The following is a 22,762-nucleotide window of genomic DNA, read 5'->3' as shown; positions in this document are numbered from 1 at the left end:
GTGAGAATCCTGACTGCAGACAAACCTTAAAACTTCATACGTGAAATTGATTGGAGTCTTCAGCTTTCAGTATTTCTATTTTCTAAGTATTGATTTTTCTCCAAATCTGTAATATCTACATTTGTGCTTTGGCAGTGAAAAATGTTGTATCCAAAGGACTAGATATAGATCAAAGGCTATGGGAAGGAATTACTATTTTAGAAACCTAGATTATGCCTCTTCACATTTTCGATGTTATCAAAAGCCTGAGATTATGGAAACATAATGAGTGTAATAATTGCTATAAGTGATTCTATTAGCACAGTGGGAGAAACTATTCCAAACAACACAGACCTAGAATATGATCTAAATTTCTGAATATAAGTGCCGTGTTATTAAAAAAAACTATGAGCCTTCTTCTATTTTACACATATTTATGGATACTCAAAAGAGAATATAATTGCCTCTTGCCCTCAAAAAGCTAATGGTTTGAGAATATAAAACAGGTAAACAAATAACAGAGATACAAAGTGAAAAAAGAAAACAAGAAAAAGCCCTATACTGGCCAGGCGCGGTGGCTCAAGCCTGTAATCCCAGCACTTTGGGAGGCCGAGGCGGGCGGATCACAAGGTCAGGAGATCGAGACCATCCTGGCTTATATGGTGAAACCCCGTCTCTACTAAAAAATACAAAAAATTAGCTGGGTGTTGTGGAGGACACCTGTAATCCCAGCTAGTCGGGAGGCTGAGGCAGGAGAATGGCGTGAATCTGGGAGGCGGAGCTTGCAGTGAGCCAAAATCGCGCCACTGCACTACAGCCTGGGTGACAGAGCGGGACTCTGTCTCAAAAAAAATAAATAAATAAATAAAAAGCCCTATACTGCAGTTCTTCTTAAACTATTAAAATGCACTTTCTAAGTGTGGAGATCTGAGATGTGGCCTCAGATTCTGCATTTCCAAGAAGCTCCTAGGAGATGCCCTGGGAGCCACACCCCAGATCTGCTGCTGGTGTGTTATACTTTGAGTAGCAAAGACAGAGGAATTTCAGAGAGTGATGTTACAGCCACCTGGAGGGCAGTAATTCAAGATGGTGGCATTCGGGCTGCACTTAGAAGGATGGGGAAAGGGAGCCTATGAAGGTAGGATGGAATAGCACTTATTTCAAGCAGAGAGAGGGCTGGATTGAAGGCACCTATCAGGACAGCAAGAACAGTAAGTCATAAAGCATAGGACCCTGGAGCCACATCATCCACTGGCTGTGGGCCCTCAGACAAGTTACTGAACTTTTTAAAGGCTCAGTCCTCTCACCTGTGAAATGTGGATGAGAATAGCTCTTATTTCACAGAGTTCTTGTGAGGATTACAATTAAATTCAGCATGTAAGATTTCCACAGATTCTTAGCTCTGTGCCAGGCAGATTCTTAATACACGTTACTCCTGTGGGTATTGTTGTTTTCTAGTTTGATAAATAACATAAATGAGAATAAAGGCAAGTAAGACAAAAAAAGTAGGTTAAATCTAGGTCATCAAAGGTCTTGAATTAAGATGTTTTAGCTTTATTCAGTGAAGAACAGAAATGGAAATATTCATATATATACATATATGAATATATATGTATGTAAATATATATGTATTTATTGATACTACCCTTTGGTGTTTTGATTTATATATATAAAGACATATATATATATGAAGACATAAAATTACATATATAAATCAAAACACCAAAGGGTAGTATCAATACATCTTAGAGATCACTCTTATCCCAAAGTTCTAGTGTGATTCCCCAAGAAGTGACAGTCCAGATTTTTGTCAGCAGTTAATCAGTTTATTTCAAGTGGATTCAAACGCTATGAAACTCTTTTCCTATGTCTCATTCTGTCCTTTCCTCTCTGATCTTTTCTTTCTCTCATTCCCTCCCACAAACATAAAGCAATATTTATGCAAGTTGGCATAATCAGATTTAGAAGAGAAAATACTTCAGCCTCTACTCTTCCCTGCTCAGATTCTTTCTTGAGGCATTTTACAACACGAAAACCAATTAAATCAATTTATTATTTTGACATTTTTCTCTGTGTCTTATTGGTAACTTTCCTCTAACCATTTTCTTTCCCTTGTTTTATTAACTAATAATTGCTGTTATAGACTATTTCTTATAATAATAGAAGTCATAATTTTCACTTAAAAACACATAAATGGTCATGCATTATAACAGCATGCTTCAGCCATCTGGATAGTAACTACATATAGCTTCAAAGAGCACATGTATTTTGGATAATTTCTATAGAAACCATTCTGTATTTAAATAGAAAGTGATGGCACCTGGTCAAAAAACGGGTCCTAGTCTTGGATGACAAAAGAGCATATAAATTACCTGAGTGGAGAGGAGAAGAGAATCTATCCGCGAATTACAACAACTTTTCTGTAGACAAAAAGTCATCTATGGTCTGCCCAAGACCCTTAAGCATTTTATAATCACAAACTTTTAATGACCTCTCTCCCACTAAGAAACACAAACTGCTCTGTTGAATAATCTTTGTTTTTTCCACAAGAAAACAAAGTTTGTCAAAGCTTGCAATAGATGAATACAATCCAAAATTCTCTTTAAAATCTGGCATTATTGATAGCTGAAGCAGGCATCCGTCACTCTTATTACTAAACAGATATTACTGCAATACCTTTCAGCCGAAAGACCCTTAAGATATTGCTTTTAAAATAAATAATGCAGAACAAATAATCTCTCTTTCTGACATGCGAAACAAATTTGAGAAAAAAAAATAGATTAGTCCACAAAAGTTCGCCAAGAAACATGTAAGTGATTAAACAGATTCAGCTGCCAAGGCTATTCAGACATCCATTTGTCTGTTTTTATGCCTCAGGCTTGATAACAGAAGGTACTAGAAGTCCCATTTATTTATCTTAATAAACATCTATTGAGTGCCAGTCACGATTCTAAGCTCTGAAGACATAAAATAATAAAGGCTTGGAACCTGTTCTCAGCATGGCTTACAGTCTCATTAAGGAGACAACTTCACTCGTGACGGGAGCAGTGAATGAAGTCAGAGGAGGATGACAAGTCACGTGCTGAACACAGACTGCATGGGCAATGCGTATCAGGTTGTTTTTGGGGAGATTTCACTCTTAGCTTCTGCACTCCTAGGTCGTATTTCTGGCAAACACTGGGATACTTCTGCTCAGCCCTTTTTTCTCTAAAGATGGGAATCATTAGGTGTTTGTATCCGTGTCTCTCAGGTAATGGGTGATTCCAGAGATCCTAATCAGGACTAACCCGATTCACAGGCTCAGAATTGAGTGTGCAATATTTAAAGTGAATCCTGACATCTCATCAATGATATGTGAAATTCCATTATAGTCTAAATTTGGCCCCATCTGTATTGGACACAGACTTCTACTTCTGTTATTACTGCTTATAGTAGTATACCGCTATAACTTATAAGTAATATACTGCTATAAGTATATAGTGATACCGCTTACTCTTCTCCTTGGGGTATGTCCTCCTAGTTTAAAAAGATATTAGTAGTCCTTAATTAAAGTAAACCAAAAGCTTCAAAGTACTGTTTGACCGAACAAGATATTCAGAAAAAATGAATCAGCCCTATACAGGGTAGAATTTGAAAGAGGCACAGAGACAAAGATAAGAAACATTTATCCATTAGGAATAATATATGTGGTTCACTCTCTCCTTGTTGAATTACTTTCTTAGCTTGATTTCAGGCTATCCATTTCCTTTCAGTCCTCTTCCTATCCCCTGGACACTCCTCTGCCTGCTTTGTGCCATCTGACCCCTCAGCTTTGAAGTAGCCCAGGAGTCACTCCTTGGTGATCACATCCAGTTACTTAGCTGTAAATAATATTTATAAGCCAATGAATTCCAATTTATTTCCCCAGACTGGATGGCTTCTCTGGATGACTTCACTCACACAATTAACATCATTATTGGAACATCTCATAGATATCTGAACAACAGCACATCTGAATCTGAATTAATTGCATTTCTTTTGAAGTTGTTTCCCACCTCCCAAAATTTTTCTCACTTCGTCAGACAGTTTCTACCTATTTCTAGTTGCTTAGGCTAAAAATAATGAGTTCATATTATTCTTCTTGGTTTTTCAGAATCGCTCATCAATGTATTAGTAAATCCTATTGGCTGTCCCTTCAAAATAAATCCAAAAAATGAATCTATCTCACTACTTCTACTTCTAACATCCCAGTAGCGGAACCTGCCATCATCTTCTTTCTGAATCATTGCCTCCTAACTGGTCTTTCTGCTTCCACTTTGACTCCCGAGTGGATGCTCTGATGAGCACCATATGGATGGTCTGATGAACCATCCATATCCCCATCAGGCTGAAGGATGTATTCCCCAGCTGCTGGGAGTGCTGTAACTGTGGTCAGCTGTCAGTCCTCTTCAGGAGCTCTTATCAGCTGAAAAAAGAAAAAAAAAAAACTTCTTGCCCAAAGTCACTCTGCCTTCTTAGAGGCATCGGATGGCTAGTTGATGCATCCATATAAAATCCTGGACCCCTCACTCCAGCTTGAAACAACTCTAGAGAGGAATCCATTCCAGAGCTCCTCATGAGGTCAGTTAGGATTTGAGACCACTCTGTAGCCCAGTCTCTCCCTCTGCCTCCTTCCCATCTCCTACAAGTATTGCTCCTGGGAGCACTCTCTAATCAACTTTGCATGCTAATCTCCATCTCAGAGCCTGCTTCCTGGGAACCCAGTCTGTCATATCTTCCATATAGCAGCAAGAGTAAACCTTTTAAAACAGAAGTCAGGCCATGTTACTTCTCTTTGCAAAACTCTCCACTAGATTCCTGTGTTACCAAGAGTATCAGTTCTCATAACAACCTATAGCCCAATGATCTTACCCCTACCACTCTCCCCTTTTCTCCCTCAACTCCAGACACAATGACCTTCATGTATTTCTAGAACATGCTAATCCTACTCTCCACAATGTTCTTCCCAAGATGGTTACCATGCCTTCATTTCCTCATGTCTCTGCCCAAATATCACATTAACAGTGAAAGATCCCTTACTACCTTATATGAAATTGCAACCCCACACCTGCCCCCCTGCCAGCACTCTCTACCCATCTTAGCCCATGTTATTTTTCTTCAAAGGACTTACCAATCTCTGATGCTTGTTTCTTCTCTGATTTCCTTCATTGGATTTTAAACACCATGAGGGCAAGGATTTTGTTTTGGTTACTGCTATTTCTGTAGCACCTAGGATAGTGTGTGGCATGTAAAGGCATTCAATAAAATACTTGTCCAATGAACTTCTTGACTGAAAGTGAACTCTTTATTGCATAAACTTATTTTTTTCTAATGAAAAAGATAATTTTGGTAAACTTTGAATTGACTGTTCAGAAGAAAATGGAATCAACCTAATCTCAACTTTCCTAGTTCCACTGGAATAGGAAATCACTGGCGTTCACAGCCCTTACAAAGAGTCAAACGTATATGGGCTAAAGAAAGGAGCAGGACGCAAGTAACGGCAGCCAGATTCCGTCTTGTAAGTCATACCCACAAACGCATGCAGGAAGAGACAGCAGGATTCTCAAGGCTGTGAAATGTCCAGTTGCTTAGGTCAGAAACAGCAAAAATAGGTTCTGGTCTCCTGATTTTTCCACCAAATAGCTGTGAGGTCTTGGGTGAGTCACTTACTTTCTCAGGGGCAATTTGTTTATAAAATGAGGTTCTAGATCAGCGTTACCCAACGTGCCCTTCTTAGAATATCAGCCTTGCAAGACAAATGGTGAGCAAGGGTTTTTGTGGTCAAATAAATTTAGGAACTGTTATATTCCATATCCTATATTTGGAGGTGTCTCACAGTCAAAAGGCCTTTTAAGCTGTGTTTAGCCCATGGTTTCCCGTATTTATTCGGCCATAGAACCCTTTCTTTTCATAATGCACGCTGTCATCCCACTCACAGTGTGACACAAGTGCTGAACTGCACAGTCCACAGAGCCTTCTTTTACCCATAATATCTGATGAATGTATGAAAAGAAGACAGTTTGGGGGGAAAAAAGGGAGTTTCCACAAAATTACTAAATAAAATTCTATTTGTGGTCTTGGCTGGAAAGAGAGCAGAAAGAGCTAGATGAAGATCAGGACATGTTCTCTGAGTTAGAAAGCAAGGAAGGAAGGTGGTATATATTTCAGGTCTGCTAAGTATAAATCCTCTTGTGCTAACAGTAGTTGCACAAGCAACATATTCAGTGGCACAGGAATATGAATTGAATAAACGAATGATAGATTGAAAGACCTTAAAATATATTCAAAGAGGTACTAATAAGGTATGTAGCAAACAGTTGGGAATATTATTTAATAAAAAATTTTCAGAGATTCCATAGTGAATCATTTTTACATATACCATAAAGGAAACAAATTCTAACACATGATATACTTCATAAAATCTTGTTTTTAAGCAGACAGAGTGATGCCAGCATCTTTTGAGGTGACAGTATATTCCATAAAGGAACAAAACAATGTAATATTTACTTATAATATGATTTTGGCATAATCTGATTTTTTTGTTTAAAATAAAAGGGGAAGCAATAGCATCCTATTCCATGCTTTTGATATATTTACATATGAAGAATGCTTTCAAAAGCTTTTATCATATTCCACAGAAAAAAAATTTTATCTGTATTACTCAGTTTTGACCAAGATAAAAACTGTGTTAGAAAGTGTTATTAAAATGCCTTAAATATAAAAGGGCTTAATTGATTATTTTAAGAAGTGCTAAACTTCTTACCCTCAGGCTCAGCTCACCAGGGCAAGTCACAAACCTCCCAAGCCCACAAGGTATCATATAATAGAAAAGAACAATGATAGCCAATGTTTTGTCATTAGAGTCACATATTTAGTTTCAGAAGCAACTGCATTTTAAATTAGCTTCCACATAGTTGGGCAACATAAAGAATAGGCTAAATGTCAGTATAAAGATAAGCATACCAAGAAAAGAACTACTACTTACGATACATGTTTCATATTTAATCTTAGTGCTTCATTTCTTTTCATTTGTACTTTATAGAAATACATGACTCAGCAGAATTAGTGAAGGCAGGTGTCAGAAAGCCAATTTTTGTCAGTTTAGTCTTGGGCTACCTAACCGTGATTGGAAGAATTACATAGAGAGGAATACAGGAGTAGAGCCAACAAATTGTGTGTGTGATACACAGTTGAGAGCATGGGCTTTAGATCAGAGAGCACCGATGTGGCATCACATCACCCTCTGCACTTACTAGCTGTGTGACCCAAGGCAAATTAATAATCCCTCTGAGCTTCATTTGTTTATGACCATAGAATTTATCACACAAACTGAAATGCTTTCAAGAGTGAAAAGGAGAGCATTATAAATTATTGCCCTGGGATAGAACCATATTGCGCAAACAAAGACATGATCAGCCTACTTATTTGCAATATTTAGATAATATCTCACCCCATTAGGGTTAAAATGGCATGACATATGTTATTTTAGAAGTCTGACGCATACATATGTTCAGTAACAGTTATTTCCCTTCTTCTCATACATAGAAATTTTAGAGGTTGGGAAAAGATGAGGGGCTTATTGTGTTATCTTTTTAAAATGGAGTAAGATTAAGTAAGGCATGCTTCTCCCTCTACTTTGAATGCTCTCCCACAGCTCTCTCCCTAGTTAATTCCTCTTCGCCCTGCTGAGCTCTAAGAAACTCAGAGATTCCATGGTGAATATTTTAATTTACATCATGAGGTTAACACAATTTCTGACAAACAACACACTTTATAAAATCATTACCTAAAGAGAGCTTCCCTGGCTCCATGGGTTAGATACAACCTCCTGTTATACCCTCTCTTAGCACTTGTACTTCTACATGGTATTTGCTGCTTTCAAATTATATGACTATACAGTGAATTCTTTAGTGTCTGGCTCCCCAGTTGGAACACAAATGCCACTGTGATGGGAAATGTATTTGTTTTGTTTCCTGCTGTATCCCCAGCACCTAATGCAGTGCCTGTCACACAGTAGGAGGTCAACACATGTTTCTTAAGTAAATGGTCGCATGCTTTATGCTAGATGTATGGAAGATTCAGAGAGGACAGGAGGGATTTCTGTTTCAAGGATTTCAGGATCTGTCACGAAATAAGAGTGATTTAAACACTATATTAATTTTGTCACTTTAAAGTGTCACTTTGAAGATATACCACATATAAAAATAGCAACCGAATCTGAATGCCAAAGCTTTGGATGTTTTAGGAATCTATGAAGGAAGCCAGCATCAGAGGGTTGTGTGAGAGGCCAGGGTACATAAAGAAAGATGAGAAAAGCATCTCTGGTCTAGATCACTCCTCCCACTGTTGGCAACCATAGTCTGTCACCATGGCTACCTCAAACACTTAACCCACTCAAACCAAGAGCAAATTTCATCCTACACATACATACCATTTAATGAGTTTTATGTGATACTGCTCTTGATATTTAATATATTATCTTTTATATTTCTCACAAGCCAGCAAGAGAATTATGATGTCCACTAGACAAGTAAGAAAAATGAAACTCAGGGAGATTAAATAACTTGCTCAACCAGCACATGAGACAATGGGATTTGAACTCAGGTCCACCTGGCTAGAACCCAGGTTCATGTTGCACCTCATTTGCTCCCTGCTTCTGCCAGCCTTACTTTAGAGATACACATTTATAGGAAGGTGATAAGAAGGGCAGAAATACAGAGTACATAACAACGCAGTAGCCAGCCAGGATCTTCTTTCTAATATGGTTCCTACCCAGGAGAACTGCACTGGGAGGAATACTTTTCTCGAGCTTCCAGTATCCATTCTCAAAATATGGCTGTATACTCTGAGTTTCCCACTGTTCACAGCTGTTATTCTCTTACTATAAAAGCAATGCATGGTTATTTTGGAATATAACTTTAAAATAGAAATGAGATAAAGAATATCAAAGAATACAATTATATTGTCACTAGCATGAGTGCTAAAGTTACATACTTTTCAATATGGATAGTGCAACATAAGCACAGGAAATTATTGTTGAATGGCTACATATGGTTACCATAAGTAGTTAGCAAACAATATTCATCTTCCAAAATATCCAAGGTAATATGTGAGCTCCAAGATTATGTTTTATGGCATCTACTTATTAATTCTACTAATGGAAACAATGGAATTTAGAGTCAGAATTGGGTTCAAAAACATAAATCTACTTATTATTCATGGATAATCCTATATAACTTACCCAAATTCCATGAACTTTAGTTCTATTTTTATAAAAGGGGCATAATAAAAGCATCTGAACCTCATATGATGGATGTAAAAATTAAATTAGATGACATATAAGAGCCCTAGTGTATGGCCTGGCACATAGTAGGTACCCAATAAATATTCATTTCTCTCTTTCTTTTTAGGATAGAGTAAATGTATGAGACTGAGCAAAAATTTCTAATTGATAAGAGTATCAGAATATTACCATGTTTACTTACACTATTTCCTCCTTTTTCTCCCCTTAATATTTTTACTCCAAAATAAAATAGAAAGGCAGTTTCTAAGAATCTTGACCCTTGTCTACTATCATCCAAAAGATTTTTACAAACCCTGTGACTCTTATCCACAATAGCTAAAAATCTTACTCATCAGAAGTTACATGACAATCAGTGGCAAGTTAATTGATCTAAATATTTGCCCCATATCCTCTGGAACCAATCACCATTTAGACCAAAGTGTTGTTTTGAATGAAGACACATATATATTTGTGAAAGATTAATTAACTGGGTGAAGATTTGTAGGTGGATCAAATTACACTGGGATGGTCTTTTCTCTTGATTTTATGTTTGACACTTAGTAATTTTTATCCTGGGCAAAACAAACCAGCTGATGGCTACAGTTTGCCAATGTGTTTTCACAGTCTGGGAGGTGTGCTGGGGACCAACACATGCAATCACCCACGAAGGCAAGAATTAATGATGCCTATTTGGATCACCAGTGCATACCCGGTGCTTAACATTCAGTAGATGCTCAATATATATTTGTTGAATGAATGAATGGTTGTGTGCCTACCACAGAGAAAATAAGACAGTGCTACGTGTCAAGTATAAAGGAATAGTAGATAAGGGACAAAGCATTTTTTAGTTTGTGGTAAGTCAGTAGCTGCAAATATAATATAATCCCCTCACTAGCACTTCTCTGACTAACCACATTAGTTAATAGAAAGCTTTCTAGGACAGAAATGACTAGTATTTCAAAGGTGAGATATTAAGAAGCAACATAGAAAATATGAGGAAAACATTTTTAAAAATTTTCTTCTCATGGCATGTAATAAAGCAATAACAGGATGGAAGAAGGAAAAATTTCAAGTTACTAAAATAATACATTATATAAAGGTATTTTGTATATATCAAAGAGAAACTGAAAGAGCAACCATCTTACCAGAAAAAAAGCACTTTAGGTACTTATCAAACTTGTCCACAAATTAAAATAAAGACACTACCAAACACAACAAAGAATGGCTCCATCACTTCTATAAAGAAAACAGGTTATCTAACACTTAGAGCCTTTGTAAGAATTAAATAAAATTATACATGGGATATCTCCAACATGATGAGCACCATGTGATAAGCTTTCAAAAGAGATTAGTTATTATTGTTGCAGCAGCATATTATAATCCTGAGTTTCCAAGGTAACTAGAAATCTAACATTAAGTATGTATGTAGAACCAATGCATGCCAGTGACATCATCATCATTTAAAAATTTCATAAAAATGATTACTGAATGTACTCGAAAGCACTTTTCTTTTAAATCAGCATTTTGATTTCCTTTTTTCTCTGATCAACTTTTATCATTTTTTCTTGCCTTTACATTTATACTCTTACATCTCTTCATATAATGAAGCTGTATTCTCAGTTATGATTTTGTTAATTGATAAGTCTACATGGAAAGCAAGCCTATCCCCTTCAAATCTGCCTGTTCTAATTACCAATTCTAAAAACATAAATACTTTTTGAGAAGTCTTTGTTTTTGAACGTCACAGTACTATTTTATTTAAAAACCTCTCTGTGATATACCTGGTGAAAACATTTTAAAAATCACTTCTCAGTCTTTTGAAAGCACACATTGGCACTAATAAATCTGGTTACCTGAAAAGGGTTAGAGACGCTGAGCAGGCTGGCAATCTATAAGCCTTAGATTCCAATATGCTGCCCATACTCTATGATGCACAGCTATATATTTTTTTTTCCAAATCAACATGTGACTGTGTAGGAGATAGGCGAGCCTTCAAACTATGTGAAAATAGCTTTGAGACATTCTAATGACATTCAATTGAGTAGCCTGTAGGCATAAAGGAATTTGAGACACAAAAAATTCATTGTTTCAGTGCATAGTTATTAAAATGTTTTGCTATGAAGACAGAAAGCCTCCTTTCTTTTTGGAGACATTTACTAAGGTCCATAATGTATCATTTCAGTTTTCTCAATAAGGTTACCAGTAAAAATGCAGTAAATTTTTCTTCAAGACTTCAAATTGAATTTAAATTATTTTTTAAATAATAATATTTCCTGTCAAAGCTGACATGGGAAATATATAACAAACTAATTCCTTTTCAAAACAACTTTTTTTGGTAAAGAAGAACAGATGATCATTAAGTACACTTAACAGTTTCTATGAAAATGTATCTGAGATTTTATATCAGAAGAATAAATGTGGATTTTTGCAGAGTCATTACTTTTTAAAGAAATCCTTGGATATTCTAGACTCTTAAGCATGAGCTCAGCAGCCAAACTGCTTCGGCTTCAATCCCAGCTTTCCCACTTAATAGCAGTGAAACCTTGGACAGATTTCTTACTCTCTCACTGCCTCAATTTTCTCATCTGTAAAACAGGGATAATAAGAGTAGCTACCTCATAGGGTTGTGGTTACATGAGTTACATAAGCCTTTGGAACAGTATCTGGCACATAGTAGGCACAGAATAAATATTAACTCCTATTATCAGTTATTATTTGCAATAGGATTGCCATACAAGTTTTAAACAGCTCGTTCACTATTTTCCACCTTCCTCTACCTATTCCCACATCCTCTTTCAACACTCTGATCAATGCATGGCTTCCTGCTACTCAAATAGTTGACTTTTTTTTCCCTGAACTTCTGTGTTGTAAATATTGTTTGTCCCTTTCATCTTCAAGAAAGTCTTTCTCCTCCCTGACACCATCCTGCCCTGGTTCTTTTCCAGTGACCTCCCTGCTTCCCCTGCTCCTTCAAGAGAAAGACCCAGCTGAGCACAGTGGCTCACTCCTGTAATCCCAGCACTTTGGGAAGCTGAGTCAGGAGGACCACTTGAGGCCAAGAGTTTAAGACCAGCCTGGGCAACAGAGTGAAGCCCTGTCTCTACAAAAAAAAAAAAAAAAAAAAGAAAGAAATTTAAAAATTAGCCTGGCGTGATATGCGTATGTAGTCCTAGCTATCTGGGAGGTGGAGGTGGAGGAGCTCTTGAGCCCAGAAGTCCAAGGCTGCAGTGAGCTATGATTGTGCCACTTCACTCCAGCCTGGGTAAAATTTTGAGATCCTGTCTCTAACAAAAAGAAAGAAAGAAAGATCCCCAAGACTTAACATTTGGCATCCTCCTCTTTCCATTGCCTGAGGTCTCTCCTCCATGACTCTCTTCTCTCATGTTCTCTGCTCTCATGGTTTCCATGCTCATTAGAACTGGCTGATTTCAACGTGCATTTCCAGGTCTGTGCTCTCTCCTGAGCTCCAGCTTCTCCTCTTTGATGTTTCTCTTGCTGACTCTAACATAAGCAACCATGGTGCAAGTCATCGGATTGGGGAATTTGACAAACATGCGTGTGAGGCTGGGTTCTGCCATTTACAATTTGTGTGACCTTGGTCAATTGTCTTCCTTCCTGAAAATCTCCATTTCCTTATATATAATAGGCCATTTATAAAACCTACCTGTTAGGCTCCATTAAATAATGCAATAGATATAAAGCATTTGAAATAATGCCTGTTACACAGAAAACCCTCAACATATGTTAGATGATTATTAATATTAACCTCCAACTAAATATGCCCCAAATCTTTTGACATTTCACACACATATATAAAATAACTCTTCTCTATAATTTCTAGGAATGTTTTACTGCCACCATCATTTTCAAGACACTAGATTTTAGCCTTTTTATTATTTTGTCTCACTTGTTTCCATCATCTGAGTGGTCCTACATTTCAATTGTAATTTTAAAATAATAATAATTTTAAGCTGTGTATGTTGTTGCCTAGTTGAAGGGATACTCTTCAGCCTCCTTTACTAGTACGTATGGCTATGTAACTAAGTTGTAACCAATGAGAAGTAATTAAAAGTAAGTTTCTTTAAAATGATGTGACATGCCCTTCTTTATCTCATCCTCTATTCTGCTGTCTGGAATTTGGATGTGATGGCTGGATCTCTAGCAGCCATCTTAGATCCTGATGATAAGGGCTTCACTCTAAAGAAGACAGAATCATGAATAAATTGACAAGAAGAGATTTCAAACAAGAACAAAACTAAATTTCTAAACTTTTTTTTAATGTAAGAGAAAAGCAGACTTCTATTTTGGGGTTTTCTCTCTTTTGCACAGCTAGATCTAATCTTAAGTAAATTAACAACAATTCAATTTCTAACTCTTCCCTAACATGTAGCCTTCTTGGTAGCCAGGCCAACTTCCCCACAGTCGCACTACTTGCTTCGGCTCAGTTGCTCCATTTCCTGTCCTTCCTGTCTTCTCACCCTCCACTATCTTAGGTCAGGAGTTCAGATCTACCAGGAGTCTTCTCTAATGTTTGAAGTGCTCAGCTCTCTCCCTCTCATCTAAAAACATTGTAGCACTTACATTCTGTCCCACAGCATCAATGACCCATATAGAATAGTCCTGTCTCTTGAATTGTTTGTAAAATTATTAATAACTGGATGTTGCAGGTTGGATTATCTGGAGATAGATGCAGAGACAAAATTCAGGGTGCCAGATATTTATGAGAGAGCAACTGGTGGGAAGTAAGAAGAAGAGGCAGGATTGGCAGAGGGAGAAGTTGGGTGATGAAGCAGACCCAACGGAGCCTGGGCTAATTGGGTAAGGAGCTTAGGAGCTCCCTAACACTTGGTATTAGGAAGTGCTGTCCATAAGCGCTTCCCATATCCAGCCAAAGTAGCCAAGGCTTCACCAGCTGTGGGCTTCCCTGAGAAGGTAACCTCAGTGGAGAGCCTCTCTGCAGATGAGGTTGACCCTGAAGGAGGTGACAGTTGGATGCCACCTGCCAACCACACCTTCCACAGCTCAACAGCAAGACCTTTCTCAAAATGGGATCTGGGCACCACATTTCTGTGTCTACCATACTATGTCAGCATTTTATGCTTCTCTTTCCAAAGTTCCAATTCTAATAATAAACCTATAGTAAGTATTTGATAAATACTTACAGAACTCTTCAATTGAATGTATTCCAAGCTTGGTATAAGAAATATAATCTGTACAAAGTTCAGGAGATAAATTTTCCTGTGCCCCCAAAAAAGGTCTTAAAAAGTTCCAAGTATCTTGGTCTGCAGGCATGCACCACACACCTGACCAAAAAATTTAAAAATTTCCTTTGTAAAAACAAATCTTTTCAAAACATTTCCCTTCTGCTTCCTGGAATTGGTATTTGCTTTGCATAAGATATAAGTTTTTTGTTGTGCAGAACATGCCTTTTTTACTTTACTTCATACATCGCCTACCTGCTAGATGCTGCTAGAGCCTCCAGTCACACTCCATCTGAAGTACCAGCAAGTGGGAGGGACCTGCCCATTTGACTTGCTTATTATGAGGAACACCGTGCTCTCAGGGAAAATCTTCCAAGGAAGAAAACTCGCAATTCATCTTAAGATCATGAAAGCAAATTCATGAACAAACAAATTCATGAATTCAAACTGAGAACAGAGATTCTGACTCTGCAAACTCTGACTAAGCTTCCACTGTTGTTTTTACTCTTCTCTCATAAGGTCTTTCACTCGAAGCTCATTTGGGGGTCTCTACAGATCTCATAAATAATTTCTCTCTTCCCCTTGTTAAGGGGTCAATAGAAAATGTCATTAGAAAGCAGACAGTTTTCCTGGTTCCTGTACCCTTCTTTTTTACTCCAATCACTCTATCCATCCCCAACTGTATTCCAGTTACAGGAGGAGTCAGAAAGGGATTGGAAGGGAAAGGAAAACCCAGAATTGAATGAGGTCCTAACTCTGGTCATCAGTAAATAGGACAGCAACAGGGGGGAAAAAAAGCACCAAAGACAAATAATATTATTATTTTAAAAATAATGAAAATAAATGAAAAGTCAGTCTAAGGTGGGTTAGCTGAGACCCACCTTCCTCTCACTTTGTCCTGACTCCTTCTGAGTAGAGGGAGCAAAAGTCTGTCTTCCCCACGATGTATCTGAATTGTGACCAATACGTTTACTTTAGCCTCGAGATAAGCAAGATGAAGTAATCACAAGGTGAGTTCGCTTTGTGTGGCTGCCTGCTGCAAGTCTTCCTATATCTCTGTCTACCCACCACTTCCCAAAATACATCTTTATGGTAATTTAGCGCCTTTAAGAATCACTCCCATCTGTTCTCTGCTATGACGATAGCTACTTCAAGAGATGGCTACCTTTGCTGGCTGGCTGTGGAGCATGGTGGTGATGGTGGTTGACACACAATCTACAGAAAAATCACCCAAATGTAATTCATTTGTAAATCATCACTTGAGTGTTTTCGAAATGTTTGTGTTTGGAGGTTGTTTTCTTCATTTCCCTGAGCCAGAAGGCCTTGTCAGAAAGTCAAACTTCAAAAGTGACAAACTGCTCTGATCATATAAGGGTGGTTTAGTTGCTAGGGAAACCACTTCAAAAGGAGAAACAGATCCTATTTGTGAATTTATAACTGAGAGAAGAAACAGATGCTAAGTTTCTGAGTGAGTCCGATTTACTTTAAGACACATTTGGGGTCGGTGGGTGGCAGCAATGAGGGTTATATTTTTTAGGCCTTAGACACAGCAAATTCTCCAAAATTAAGAAACCTTAGTGTAGCACAGAAATTATGGGTACAAAACAAGAATGTCTTTCTTCTTCTTAGCTTTGTAAATTAAAAAAAAAAAGTCAGAAAGAAGACAAATATATTTTCCCAGGACACTTGTAGGATATGGGAAAACTGCCAGGACTCACCATCAAGCCCCACACAAGTACAAGCTTCTGACAGTGCTGATGGTGTGATCTTAGGAAGAAACAGAAATCCCTTGTGAATACTCCACAAATATTTGCAAAGGAGTTGTCCAGAGTAAAATAAAAATATGCAGACTGAGGGTGCTTTATGCAAAAATGGGCAAGAAGACCTGAGTTTTCTCTCAAAATACTTCTCTATACCTGCCAATTAAGCCTCAATATGTAGAGCTTCATTTTTTTTTATCTTACAGCAAGTTTCAGATTCTTCCCTGAAAGTGAATTTTGATACCAGGGAAAAGGAAAAACCTAGGCAATATCAGGAGTGGCTTCTACAATAAGATAAAAGAATTCAAAGCTGGTAGCTAAATAAAATACTATTATTATTGCTGTTATTAATATTATTGTCATCATCATTATCATTACTATTAACACCATCATAATTTATTATTTCTATCATCAGCAATATAATAATTGTAATTCTTATCCTCTTAATCACCATTACCACTTTAAAATAAAAATAGCTACTGTTCTTTGGATATTTATCATGTGTCAGAAATTGTAAGTGCTTTACATTCATTATCCGACAATTCCCGGAAGTTGGCAAACTCTTTCTGTAAGGGGCCAGAAAGTAAACATTTTAGGCTTTGTGGGCCATACCGTCTTTGTCACAGCTCTTCAGCTCTGCCACTGGATGACAAAAGCAGTCAAAGAAAATATGCAAAGAAATAGGTGTGCCTATGTTCCAATACAGCCTTTAGCCTGGTGGGTCACAGGGCCAGTAGCAGAGGGAATAAGTGTGCCTGTGCAGATGCACAGTAGTAATGGGTCACAGTTGCCTCCTGATTTCCAATAGAGCAGTCTGAAAGTGCTTTCTGGACTAGCCATAAATCATTTTGTAAGCACCAAATGCTAAATGACTTGAATTTGAAATTCCACATGTGTTTTAAAAAGCCCCCTCGTTTTAGCAGCTAATGAGCTTTTTGACCTTAGACAACACTTGTGTTGCCGTACTCCAGATTTCCCATCTGTAAAACACAGCTGCTAGCCTAGATCTGTGTTTTTCCAACCACAAGTCATAACTATGAGTGAGTCCTGTTTGGCATTTTAAAAAATGAATTAGATAAAAGAAGAATAGAATAGAATAGAACAAAATAAAATTTAACAGAAAATATATTAATAAGCACTATTTCACAGACTCTGTTTCAGATATATATGAACACACACACACACTGTATTTATGGTTCACAGATTTGAAAGCCACTGGACCAGATGATCTGAGAGCTCTGTGCAGCTTTAAGATTCAATAACTCGGGCTGGGCATGGTGGCTCATGCCTAGAATCCCAGCACTTTGGGACGCCGAGGCAGGCAGATCACCTAAGGTTCAGAGTTCAAGACCAGCATGGCCAACATGGTAAAACCCCATCTCTGCTAAAAATACAAAAATTAGCTGGGCATGGTGGTGCACGCCTGTAATCCCAGCTACTCAGGAGGCCCAGGCAGGAGAATTGTTTGAACCCAGGAGGCAGAGGTTGCAGTAAGCCAAGATCATGCCACTGCACCACTCCAGCCTGGGCTACAAGAGTGAAGACTCTCTCTCAAAAGAAAAAAAAATAGATTCAATAACTCTGCAGCCCATCCTCCCTGCAATAAAACCACTCAAATCACACACTGAAGTGATGGAAAGTCAATGGGACTATAATTCTTATCAATCCTCTCAGAAACTTCGTCTTGCAATTGTTGAGAAAATTTAAAACCATTTTAATTTAAATAAACCATTTTAATATTAAAACCATTTAAATATTACATTATGAATTAAATTATAATGCTATTTATATCATTATAATAATATAGTTATACCACTATTTTTATATTAATTAACAGTAGTGATACTTTTGCTATATTGTGGGTATAATTATACCTATATTTAAATATATTTTATTGGGAAAATATGATCAATAAAGAAATATGTTCTGCAAAACTCGCCTGACTTTTACGGTACTACTTGCCTATCTATGAATAAAACAATAATATTAAATAAGATTTTAATAGCCTGTCAAACATAGGACCACTGTGAAATGATTTGAACTTGTACCAAGATATATAAAAGGGGCAAAACTTTCTAGTTCTTGTTTTCATTTGAGGGATACAGTATATGCTATTGCTAGGCCGATAATTATGATTTGCATTGAAATTGCAATTCACAAGCATATAGAATGATCCAGCCAAAAGAACTCAGCCCTTTTGGTTCCATTTAAATCTGGAAGCCCTAGGGGAAACACTACTCATTTGCACAAACTGTAGTGCCAGTGTGTGTGATAAATTGAATGAAAAAGACAGGAAAGACACTTCAAGCATTCACTTTCTGATATTGAAACCCATCCTATTTCTAACCCTCTCTCTCGGGTATTTAATTCCAGATCCTAGTCAAGTCATGCTGTAAAAACTACCCAGGTTGACAAATTATCAGTGCTTCACTTAGCTGCAATTTCCCTTCCGAAAACTATCTTCATGAAGTGGTATTCAGAAACACACGCTTAGTTTAGAGACAATCTTGTTGAATAGAGAAATGACTCTGAAAACCAAAGAATTAATAGCACAAATCATAAAACTAGTTAAGTACAAAAAAATGAGACAGTAAATAAGAATGTTTAAATGGGCTGAAAGTTTACAAGTTCTCAAACAACAAGTGTTGGTATAATTAAAAGAGATCTATAACTGGAGGCCCAGGGTTTAGAAGGATCATGACAATAGATCCTAGGAACTGCGGCTGAGCTCAGGGAGCTGTTCTCAGACACTGAGGATCAAGTCATTGCTTGCTTTTTCACCGCAATTGGGGAATGGCTAGATTTACTTGGCAGTAATAATGATCATTTTAGGAACTCAGTGATTTTTCTCCCACGTGATCTTGAAAACCCACCTTTCCTTCTATCTTGTAGGCAAGACTAATTCAGTCTCCCAGCTAGATTCCTTGAATTTAATTTTCCCACTCACCATGTCATCCCATCTTCAATTGCTAAATAATTTCTCTCAGACAGTATTAAGTGAAATGCCTATATTGGATATGCTGATAACTCACTAGGAAAAGATAGTCTCCCTTAAAAGGAATATAGATTTCATAGTATTTAATTTTCCATATTTAATTAAGTGGCTGTAGAAATTTTAAATCAATTTTGTAATTTTATGAATAGAAGGTGCTCTCAGAAACAAAATCTCAATGTATAACAACACACTATAGGAAATACGGGTACAATTTATGATGGCTCAACTTTCACTCATCAACCAGGGGTTTACTCTACAGAAGCAGTTCTCAATTCTGGGTGATTTTTCCCCCCAGGGTACCTTTGGCAATGTCTGGAGACATTTTGGTTGTCATAAAAAGTGGGAGAGGTGTGTGCTCCTGGCCTCTAGTGAGTAGAGGCAAGGGATGTTTCTAAATATCCTACAATTCACAGCACAGTCCCTGGCAACAAAGATATATTTGGCCCAAATGTCGATATTATTAAGGTTGAGAAACACTGCTTTGCAGTATATCCCCCATAAAAACATGAAAAATGATTAGAACAGTGATACATTTTGGTCTGTACAGTTGACTTATTCATTAGCAAAGTCACTTTGTCCCCTACATTAATCTCAAATAAGTGGGATTCAAATTCATGCTAAGCAAAATTACAAATCACTACATGAGCCCATGGCTTGGAACTTTAGGATTGCTTATGAATGTTAGAATTATGCATGCCAAAATCCACTGTGCTCTGTGTGTGTGTGTGTGTGTGTGTGTGTGTCCCTCTCTCTCTCTCTTTCTCTGTCTCACACACACACACACACACAGATACAATACTTAACATAAATAGAATGCCATGCACACAACCGGTGCTCATTACAATATGAAGGCTGGTTCTCACACCAATGTTTGCTGAAATAGAGAGGGTCAAAATGACTGTCTTGAAGTCAGTAGGATTAATTTCTGAATGACAAAGGGAAGTTGTTCTAGACAGAACGTGAAAATAAGTTAAAACAGGAAGCCTAGAATGTCTATCAAACTTGCTAACTAGTTATGGAGGTAGGATTATCTTCCTGGGAAAAACTAAGTAATTTCTAAGTTTAGTAGAGTCTAACAAAGTAAGTACCTTCCACTTAACTATTGTGCATAACTTTTATATCTCAAGACACCCTGATAAGATAGCTGATGTACTCCATACAGCTGTCTGGGCATTTTCTGTTGGAAGAGTCATGGTGGGGACATTATCACCCATGGAAAAGTTGAGAAGAAAGCCTAAATCTCACAGCATCAAATTCCCTCTGATGCTTGAGAGGCAGTTTACGAACTGCTGCTTATGTTTCTTCTGTTAATATCCAAAAGCATAAGAAAGAAAAAATGAGAAAATGAACAAAACTGATCAACAGAAACAAAATTGATCAACAAAAACTGATCAATCCTGCAACTCATTTTAGTTTCACTAAGAATGACACTTCCAAATTAGAAACAAGGCTATTTAAAAGGGGGAGAGATACTGTCAGAAAAGATTAATGAACAAATTGGTTGTGGTGTATGCAGACGATGAGGACCCTACTGCTATGAGGAGGCTCAATTCAGAGACTTAAGACCGAGGTGCTAAATCAAGTCCAATTTCATTCAGAGAATACATTGATGGCCTAATTTTGTTATACTACCATGGTTTTGAAAATGTTCAAGATCGGCAGCAGTTCAGGCTATACTTTAGAAACATTCTGAAGTAAGTTCAATACAAATTTTAGTTTAAAAAATAAACTCAATATTTGGGCTCAACTCAGGCTTTAGCAAATTCTTCACATATATTTGGCATTATGGGATTTTGTTTTCTTTTGTTTTGTTTTTGAGATGGATTCTGATTCTTGTCGCTGAAAGGCTCAAAGGGTCAAGTCTAAGCATTCTGTAAGAGGGATAGTCTCAGAGTTAGAGCTATGTCATATAAGCCATCCATCAGATATAGAATTGTCCTGAAACCCAAGTCTTTCAGCTAACCTGTCATTGCTCAAAATCGAAATGTGTATTCAGCGACATTCTGTACTCCTTGAAAAGAAAAAGTACAGCTTTGAATCCTGGGAGTAAAATTATCCTGTGGCCTTGGGATATAAAACTAATCAGGTAGCATAAAATACCAGATAGCCCAATATTGAAACTTAGCTTAAGGTAATTCCCAATGGAATTTATATCCTGAAAATAGGTATTTTAGCCTTGTTGAAATGTTATTATTGTAAAGTGACTTTTCTTTTTTAATGATTAATGTTATGTAACCCAGCACAGCTACATATGTAGAGAATGTCTGCCAATTTGTATATGTCTTTTAAACCTGAATCAATTTATCAATTCAACTGAAACTCACACCAAAAATAAAACAGGTTTCTTTGAAAAGAAAGAGGCTAATGTTGTACTTCGTTATAGGAACAAAGTATTTTAAAATCCACCAGAATTGTAAGTCTAAATATTTTATTTCCCCCTTTTTTTTCCAGGTTCCACTAAAAACAATAAAAATTCTTTGCTATAGGCCTCAAAAAAATGTTGAACTTGAGGGGAAAAAAAAAAGGCAGCCTCCAGGGTTTCTGGAGTATTATCAATAAATAATTTGAGCACATACTTCTACTATAAGAATATCTATTAATTTATTGATTCATTATCATGCACATGTGCTCATGGACAAATGTATAATGTGACACATGCACCTAAATAGAAATTTAAATGGTGAAAGTAAAAACACAGATTAATAATTTTTCTCCATACCCTAATGGATTATCTGACACAACCACAAGATTTGCTTACCAATTATGAGACCACTGTAATAGGTATAATAAGCTATTCAAGCATTGTGGCTTTTTATATGACAAGCTTTTTGAGCTTCATAGAAACTGATAAACAATGGCCACCAAAGTTGAGAAGCCAGTCTGCTCTAACGCCTGAGAGACAGATGTGCTTTGGAATGTTCTTTGACCCCTCTGTAATTAAAAGTATGGGCTAGAGAGATATGGGGATGAGGGACATTTATCTTCTAAGGTTAAATAATGACACAGTCTTTGTGGCTGGCCACACTCTTTGACCTCGTTCAACTCTGGCATCAAGATTGTCTCACCTACTACAGAACCCCAAGGAAAGCAAAGAAGGGTAAAATAAATCAATAATTTCATAAGTTACTATATTTGTATGCCTTGATTTATCCATTGGTGCTCCCACTTAGGCCAGACCCTCACTTCTTCTTACCCGGAACCTCCAGCGTCTGACTTTTGACATATTCAGGAAGTTTGAGGCCTCAGAGACCTAAGCAGAAGTTTCTCTCTTTTCCTTGGCTTGTTCTTCAGAAAAGACAAACTATTTTACTTCAATTCTGAAACCACCTTGCATAAACTAAATGTGTCAAGTTTGGAAAACACATAAGCATAAGAATATGCAAATTTCCTTTTGGGAACAAGAGCTAACTTGAAAATGATACCATGGCCCTTTCTGAAGACTCCAGAAGGAAGCTGCTTAGCTAAGTAAGTTGCACTAAATCATGAGTAGGTTCAGCCTGCCCAGGTGTTCTCCCTCTGGACACAT

The 22,762-nt window shown here is 37.2% G+C and overlaps 1 protein-coding gene across 1 annotated transcript in view; it reads right to left on the bottom strand.

Annotated features, from left to right (window-relative positions):
• MLIP (muscular LMNA interacting protein) overlaps positions 1-22,762 on the bottom strand; it is a 245,615-nt gene that overhangs the window by 152,463 nt on the left and 70,390 nt on the right. The gene's annotated exons all lie outside the window — the stretch shown is intronic.

The sequence above is a fragment of the Pongo abelii genome, chromosome 5, assembly GCF_028885655.2.
Source record: "Pongo abelii isolate AG06213 chromosome 5, NHGRI_mPonAbe1-v2.0_pri, whole genome shotgun sequence".
In the NCBI taxonomy this organism is placed as follows: Eukaryota; Metazoa; Chordata; class Mammalia; order Primates; family Hominidae; genus Pongo; species Pongo abelii.
This window is presented reverse-complemented; position numbering and strand designations above follow the sequence as displayed.